Here is an 8,895-nt window from a genome sequence, read left to right as displayed (position 1 = left end):
CCTGCTGTTCCCTCGGCGGTCACTGCTGCTGTGCTTTGCAGGGGACACAGAGGCCTGCCCACTGATGCGCTCGCGGGCTGCTCGGAAGTCCGTTTGCTCCCTGTGTTCTCATTTGGCCGCTGGCCAGGGCTTCCTCTGTAGGTGGTGGCAGGTGCTGGCAAGTGGTGGAAAGCACGCTTGTCCCAGCCCTGCCAGTGACTCCCGTGAGACCTTGGACAGGTCACCGTGGGCTTTAGATTCCTAGGAGAGGGTTGGGCCACCACTGACTAAGGGTCCTCAAGGTCCAACAGATGTCACTGCCCAAGTGGGGGCACCCTTAGAGCTCCCCTGCAGATGTGAGAGGCTGGAGCAGGGGCTGCATTCAGCAGAGAACAGATGACCGCTCAGCCCCGCGGAGGTGACCTGTGTCTCAGAGGGGAGCCCTGGGCAGCCCTTGCTGTCTTCCACCAGTCCCTGATGGCTGGATTCCAGTGGGCCCTACAGGAGCAAATGACGCTCCACTCCAGGAGAGAGGAGACTGGGACTTTCTCTCCCTTGTCCGTTTTTTTTGTCTTCACCTTCCTAGGTGAAAGGATTGCTCAATTGCTTCAATTTAAAAGTATGGGGAGAGTGGGACTGGCACTGTGGCAGAGCAGGTAAAGCCACCACCTGCCGGGCCAGCAGCCCACATGGGCACCTACTTGAGTCCCGGCTGCCCCACTTCTGATCCAGTTCTCTGCTATGACCTGGGAAAGCAGCAGAAGATGGCCCAAGCCCTTGGGCCCCTGTACCCCTGTGGGAGACCTGGAAGAAGCTCCTGACTTCTGACTTCAGATCTGCCCAGCTCCTGACTTCTGTAGTAGGCTAAGTCTCTGCCTGTGGTGCTGGCATCCCCTGTGAGCACCAGTTTGTGTCCTGGCTGCTGATCTTCCAGTGCAGTTCTCTGTTTCTGGCTGGGAAAGCACTGGAAGATGGCCCAAGTGCTTGGGCCCCTGCAGCCCTGTGGGAGATCTGGAAGAAGCTCCTGGCTCCTGGCTTCATATCAGCCCAGCTCTGGCCGTTGCAGCCATTTGGGGAGTGAACCAAATGATGGAAGAGCACTCTCTCTCTCTGCCTTTCAAATAAATGAATATATCTTAAAATAAGTATGTGGAGAGGGTGAGCAGGGGTCCAAAGGCCACTCCTGCTTGTCACTGGTGAAATCAGTCTTGCCACTTCCCTTTAGTAATGACTTTCACAACACAATTACAGACAATGCCGGAAGACCCCTCATTCCTCTTAGAACATGTCCCTCCCCCCAGACTGCTCACCAGACTTGGCTGCTTCCTCAACCCCGGGGTATCCAGAGCAGGCCAAGTTGCCACCAAACAGGATAGAGTAGAAGATGCAATTTCTATATGGCTGGGGGGTGGTGGGGGAGGGTAGTAGATCATCGTCCTTAGAATAAAGGATGATCCAGTGGGCGAGTGAAGCTGCCTAGGGTGCAAGGCTGCGGTGAAATCCCTCCCGTTCCCTTGCAGCCATGCGTCTGGCTTTGACAAAGCCACTGACGCGCAGGGCCAGCCACGTGACAATTGGAGAGAATCACTCTTCAGTATTTGACTTGTCTGCCTTTAAGGGCAATAATCTACAGAAGCAGATTTAGTTGTGATTATGCTTGGCATGGGTTCAGAGGAGGTGGAAGGAAGTGGATACTCACTGACTGTATACTGAAGCGAGCCAGGGTTGGGGTATCTGGAAGAACTCCCACTGCAGAGCCCCCAGAACCCGCCATCCTGACTTGTGTACTGAGCGTGTGGGACACAGCCATTTGGAAAGGGGCTTTTGGAGTAGGTGAGGGTGTTATGCTTTGGGTTAGCTGGATTCAGATTTTGTGACCCGGGAAGCTGCTCTCCGGATTGCATCCTCACCGTGCTTGAAGCTGGAACACAAATACGTGTCACCCGTGGCCGTGGACCAGCCTTGGAGCTTCCAGGTGTGGTACGGAAGTAGTGTCTCTGGGAATCCGAAGTCTGGTCTGACACCCAGCACTGCTGCTGAGGGCTCTGTGCCTGCGGGGCTGCCTCGGAAGCCCTGGCTCCCGTGTGACTCATATTTCTCCCCATATAGCTGCAGCAGTCGCATTTGGAAAAAGGCTGATAACAAGTGAGAATAAAATAATCAAAGCCAAGATGACATTAAAGCAGACCTGGTGTTTCAATGACCAGGTGTTTTTTTTTTTTTTTTTCCCTTGTCTTTTCATTGCTAGCTCGCTCTCTGGCCAACACCTAGGAGACTGTGGGTTTGCTTTTACACAAGGCAGAGACTGCACAGCTGCCCTCTGGGCTAATAACAGGAGAGAGAAAAGGCCAGTGAGGTGCCCAGTGCTCATGGCAGCCGGCCCTCTGCGGGGAGGTCTGCAGATGGACGCACAAGGGAGCGTCTCCCTCCCAAGTGAAGAGTGATGAATGAGACCCTCTCATACCCCCTCACAGTCCACCCCTTCTCCCCTCTCCAGTGGCTGTGGCTACCAAGAAACCTCTCTCTCTCGCTCTCTCTGTGTCCCTCCTCCCACCATTGGATTTACAGCAGGTTTTTAACGGCACACCCGCAGCTCTAATCATTTCAAATCAACAGGACAAGTGAAGGTTCCTAACCCATGATTCCCTATGATGAGTTCGGCCCAAAGCAGCCCAATTCTTGTAGACAGTACCAGCAGACTGCTCTTACAGGAGAGGTACTGCAGTTTCTTGTGTGTGTGTGTGTGTGTGTGTGTGTGTTTTAAAAGATTTATTTTATTTATTTCAAAGATGGAGTTACAGAGAGAGGTAGAGACAGAGATCTTCCATCCGCTGGTTCACTCCAAAGATGGCTGCAATGGCCGGAGCTGCGCCGATCCGGAGCCAGGAGCCAGTAGCTTCTTCCAGGTCTCCCACACAGGTGCAGGGTCCTTGGGCACTTTATACTGCTTTCCCAGGCCAGAGAGCTGGATCAGAAGTGGAGCAGCTGGGACTAGAACCGGCATCCATATGGGATGCCAGCACTTTGGGCCAGGGCTTTAACCCACTGCACCACAGCGCTGGCCCCTTTTTTTTTGTTTGTTTTTAATCTATTTATTTCAAAGTCAGAGTTACAGAGAGAGAGACGGAGAGACAGAGATCTCCTATCTGCTGGTTCATTCCCCAAATGACCACAATGACCAGGCTGTGCTCAGCCAGGCCAAAGCCAGGAGTCAGGAGATTCTTCTAGGTCTCCCACATGGGAGCAGAGGCCCAGGTACTTGGGCCATCCTTCACTGCTTTTCCAGGTGCACTAGCAGGGAGCTGGAGCAGAAGTAGAGCAGCCAGGACTCGAACCAGTGACCATATAGGATGCCAGTGCTGCAGATGGTGGCTTTACCTGCTACACCACAGTGCCGGTCCCTATTGTAGTCTATTGTGCTGCCTCTTCTTTAAGATTTAATAATCTGCTGACATGAAATGAATAGTAATCATATATGTTAAAAAATTCAATTGATTCTCCCTCTTTTGTGCTTTTCCTTTAGAACTCAATTAAAGGTAAAAATAAAATATCTGTTATTGCTAGGATTCTTGATTATCTGAAATGGTTGAGCTGGGATGAAGATATATTTGGCAAGAAAAGACTGAAATAACAATCCTAAATAGGCCTTGGACCAGAGATGCTGAGCAAAGCAAGAGGTGGTGCCAAGTCACATGCCGTCCAATGGGAGGAGTTGCTATCAGTCCACTACCAGTCCTGCCGTACTAGGGTGGATTGGACACTCATTAAGTCAACCTCCGTTCCCACCTCTTCCTGCCGTCCCCACCGTGGTTCCCCAGGCACCTTTCTCTGGATATCTCCAACCTTATCAGAGTCCCCTTTGTCCACACCCACCTGTGCCTCACTTCCAATCTGCAATCATGCTATCTACACAACCATTTGGGCTTCCCTTCATATTTCATGGATCAAAACTATAACCTCATATAACTTGTACTTTTATTTTAAAGAGGACAAAAACCCCAACTTCATCTCCACCAACTAGTACCAGCTGAGTTCTTGCCTAAGGCACAGACATCTGATTTCATTCAGGGCCTTGTTACTGATGCTGAGCAGTTGGCCACTTGGGGGATTTCTGACTATTTTTTAATGGCTGTGGGTTCCTAATGGGTGATGCTTTGGGCCACGGGGGGTCTAGGAAAGGACCGTGCCATGCACACACCCTTGGGATGGCTTCTGCATCTGTGTCCAGTTGGGCCAAGAAAGTGCCCCAAACAGGGAATTCTGAGACCCGTGCATCACACTGCTCTCACCTCAGCATCCTCAAGCATAAAGAGTTTCAGACTGGGGATCTTTAAGCTCCAAGGAGTCTGTGATAGCTGAAATAATCTGAAACTATCCCTGCTGTATCTGTCACCAGACAAGGAGCACAGGTCACCTTTCCTTTGTGACACTCTACCAGGCTGCAAGAGTGGTCAGGGAGAGACAGAAAGAATCCCCCGTCCCCCGCCCCCGTCACACTGCATCGCACCCAGCACCTCTGGGCTGGCAGCCGAGGCTATCAGGAGTTGCAAGACGGGGCCTCACCTCTCCCTCTCCTCACACACTATTGGTGGGAAAGAAGAAAGCCCAGGGCTCCAACATGCAAAGGTGGGTCCTTCTGAGACTCAAGATGGTGCTCTCCAAATGCAGAACAGGACCTTGACGGGCCCAGTGTTGTGTGGCCATGGAATGCAGCAGAAAGCACACAGCCAGTGAGCACTGCCCCTCAAAGTAGCTTCCCGGGGAAGTGAACTCATCTCAAAGTTCCAGCAAAAACAAGCATTGTAACTCCCTTCAGACACTGTCCAGAACCTGCTCATGAACAGCCACAGAGAGCAAGCCTTGTGGCTTCTTAGCCACATTTCCTTAGGGGGCCCCAAACACAATCATGCCACCTGACCATTTCTGGTGCGGTCCTGGTTCTGCGGTGAGGGCCTACTGAAGCTGGGCTCGTAAGCTCTGCAAAGGGATTCCAGCCAAGGCAGCCTCAGCTGCTCCCCAGAAGGGGACAGCACAGCGCGCTTTAGTCCTAGGTGTGTCTTCCCAAGCCCATCAAATGGCCTTGGCATTGTCCCTCATTGCCCAGCTGTTCTGGGCAGATGTGAGAGGGGCTGCAGGTTATGAGGGGGGGGCAACTCGGAGGTTTCGTGCATAGAGAGTGTTTGAGGTCAGTCATTGCAACAATTTGGGACAATGTGTGTGTGTGTTAACTTTTGGAAGTTACAAACCTCTGAAAATATACAAAAGCTGTGCCCACTGTCCCCAGAGAAGTACATAAATCTTGAGGCTTTGGGCACCACTTACCATTTTAGGGGTTTTATGAACTCTAGAAGCTTCTTCAGATATCCCAGGTTAAGAACCCCTGCTCTGAGGATCCGGTTTAGTACAGAACTACAAAGACCAGTTAACTTCATCTAGGGTGTCTGGGGCTTGGCCCAGAGTGAACCTTCCTGTTCAGCTATGAAGTCAAGCAAGCAAACAGTCCCAGGACTGCTGTCCAAGCCCCTGGGGCTGCTCTCAGCTCCAGGTAGGGACTGCAGCCTAAAACCTAGCTGTTTGCACAAAGGCCAGGCTGGGGAATTTCTGTGAAAGTCCTTCCTCCCAGGAGGGTATGGGTCGGCTTTGTAGGAGTGTTGTGGGGTTTCAGGAGACAAACTGCTAAGGATTTGAGAAGTTAGAACCAGTAAGGTTTCCAACAGCTAGCCTGGGGGAACTGAACAAAACAAAAGGAAACTGAACCCTGCTATGAACAAAGCAGCCAAGATTGAGACACCAGACCCATTTCTATCAATTTTGAGAGGTCTCAGAGATCATCTGGTCCAAATCCTTTTTTTGTGCTGTGGAAGGAACTTGCCCAGACCACAGAACTGGTATGGGGAAGAGCAACTTTGACTCAGCATCTGCCCTTGACTGAGAAGGTCATGGACACAGGCACCGTGCTTGCAGTTAATGCAATAGCCATGTGGGGGCGCCCATGCTCTCTCTCATCTTGCCTTCAGTCTAGCCCATGTTTCCAAACTCCATGGCTCTGATCATCCCAGTCTCCTAACAAAAAGCACCTATTGCTTGTTGAGCAATACTGCATGCCAGACACCACTAGGAGCTTTAAATAGCCACAGAAAAAAAGCTATATATTCCCACAATCACATTTTGCACACAGAGAAGACAGGATCCACACTTTTTTTTTTTTTTAAGACTTACTTATTTATTTGAAAGACAGAGTTACAGACAGACAGAAAGGGAGAAACAGGGAGAGCTCTTCCATCCGCTGGTTCACTCCCCAAATGGCTGGGAAGCGCTGAGGCTGGTGCTCGGCCAGGCCAAAGCCAGGAGCCAGAAGTTGCATCTGGGTCTCCAATGTGGGTGCAGAGGCCCAAGCACTTGGGCCATCTTCTGCTGCATTCCCAGGCCATTAGAGGGAGCTGGATCAGAAGTAAAACAGCCAGAGGGTTGACACCCTTATGGAATGATGGGGTCGCAGGCAGCAGCTTAACCTGCTACACCAAGACCCTGGCCCCAGGGTCCATTCGCTTTGAGTCATTCCTTGAAGGTTACAGAGCTAGTGAGTGCAGGATCAGGATTCAAAAAGCTTTTCTATCTGTCTCTAGAGTCTGGGCTTTCATACCCCATCACTGCCTTTCCTAAGAGTAGACACCCCCTAGCCGGGGATAGTTGCACATCCTGGGTAAGCACTTGCTACTGTATGGGAAGTGTTTACACGTGTTTCCTAGCCACTTCATTAACCATTCAACATAGGTTGATTCAAAGCCCTCCAACTGCCGAGTACTACTGCTCTATGCCCTTGCTGCTCAGAGTGCTCGCTGGGCCAGCAGCAGCAGCACTGGGGAGCTTTTTAGAAACATAAAATATTTTTTTTAAAGCTACTTATTTGAGAGATGGAGAGAGAGAGAGAGAGAGAACTTTCCCTTTCATTGGTTCACTCCCCAAATGCAGAACTCAATCTGGGTGGCAGGGACTCAATGTTTGAGTCACCACTTGCTGCCTCCTAGGGTACACATTAGCAGGAAGCTGGAATGAGAAGCGGAAATGGGAATGGAACCCAGGCATTCTGACATGGGATGCAGGCATCCCGAGTAGTGTCTCTATTTTATTTTTATTTTTTTAAGATTTATTTATTTATTTGAAAGTCAGAGTTACACAGAGAGAAGGAGAGGCAGAGAGAGAGATAGGTCTTCCATCACTCTCCAACTGGCTGAAGCCAGGAGCCAGGAGCCAGGAACTTCTTCAGGGTTCCTCCATGTGGGTGCAGGGGCCCAAGGACTTGGGCCATCTTCTACTGCTTTCCCAGTCCAAAGCAGAGAGCTAGATTGGAAGTGGAGTAACCGGGACTCGAGCTGGCACCCATATGGGATGCTGGCACTGCAGGTGGCGGCTTTACCCACTAGGCCACGGCACTGGCCCCCCAAGTAGTATCTTAACCGTTGCACCAAATACCCACCCTGAGAGGTAAAATCTTGAGCCCCGCTATAGACCTGAGTCAGAACTGGAATTTAAACAAAGCTCCCAGGTGACTGACACACACATTAAAGTTTGAGAAGTGTGTCTTTATAGTAGTTCTGTAAGACCGTGCAATGAACAAGCCTGAATGAATAGATTTGGAGATGCTGTCAGAGGTACTAGGACTTGCTTGTATTCTCACAGCTGAGGCATTATGGGAAGGCAACTGGTGCAGAGTTAAGATGTCACTTGGGACACCTGCATCCCATACCAGAGCGCTCGAGTTCATTCAGTTCCCACTATGCTTATGATCCAGCTTCCTGCTAACGCCTAGCCTGGGAGGCAGCAGGTGGTGGTTCAAATATGTGAATTCCAGGGTTGGTTGCCATGGAGCAGCGGGTTAACACCCTGGCCTGCAGTGCCAGCATCCCATATGAGCGCTGGTTTGAGACCCAGCTGCTCCACTTCCGATCCAGCTCTCTGCTATGGCCTAGGAAAGCAGTAGAAGATGTCCCAAGTCCTTGGGCTCCTGCACCCATGTGGGAGACTGGGAAGAAGCTCCTGGCTCCTGGCTTTGGATTGGTGCAGCTCCGGCCGTTGCGGCCATCTGAGGAGCGAATCATCGGATGAAAGACCTCTCCCTCTCTCTCTCTGTGTGTGTGTGTAATTCTGACTTTCAAATAAATAAATCTTAAAAAAAAATATGAATTCCAGCCACCCACATAGGCAACATAGATTGAGTTCCAAGATCCAGGCTTTGGCCTGCCCAGTCCTGGGGTAAACCAGGGGATGGAAGATCTCTCTGTGTCTGTGTCTTTCTCTCCCTTTCAGATGTTTTAATTCATAATGAGGCACTCTGTCTAAAAAACTTAAACACCAGTGTCTTGTACATAGCATGTGCTCAATGGACAACAGCTATAATATATATATAACATGACAGACCCAAGCTGCGTACTGTCTGGTTTCTCACCTGCCCAGCTCCTTGGCCTCAGCAGATTCCTCTTAGAGACCAGGCATCGGCATGACCAGGTGAGGCAAGGACCGTGGCCATGGTTTCCCTCCCAGCACAGCCACAAGCTACAGAAGGGACCACCAGCGTTCTAGAAACCAGCCTGGGGTGAGCCTGATCCCATAGCAGGAGGCATCAGGTGGAGAGGATGCTACTCTTCAGAAGATAGAAAGTGGGGGACCCCTCTCCCGGAGCCTCATCCCCTCTGCTCCGGGGTTTCTCTCTGGCTGGGGACCTGGCTATCCGGAGCCTTTCTCTCCTCTCCCTGCCCCAGCCCTTTCAGCAAGCGGGCACTGTACTGCTCCCTGTTGGCAGCCGACACGGTGGCATCTCTGAGGACCACTGGCTGGGCTTGGCCAGGGTCGCGCGGCTGGCTGTTTCCTGAACACCTGCTCGGGCACTTCCCCAAACTTCCTCGCTGCCTTCCTGGA

This window comes from Oryctolagus cuniculus, chromosome 2 (genome assembly GCF_051225735.1).
Source record: "Oryctolagus cuniculus isolate XC-2025 breed Fujian yellow rabbit chromosome 2, ASM5122573v1, whole genome shotgun sequence".
Classification (NCBI taxonomy): domain Eukaryota; kingdom Metazoa; phylum Chordata; class Mammalia; order Lagomorpha; family Leporidae; genus Oryctolagus; species Oryctolagus cuniculus.
Note: the sequence above shows the minus strand (reverse complement) of the source record.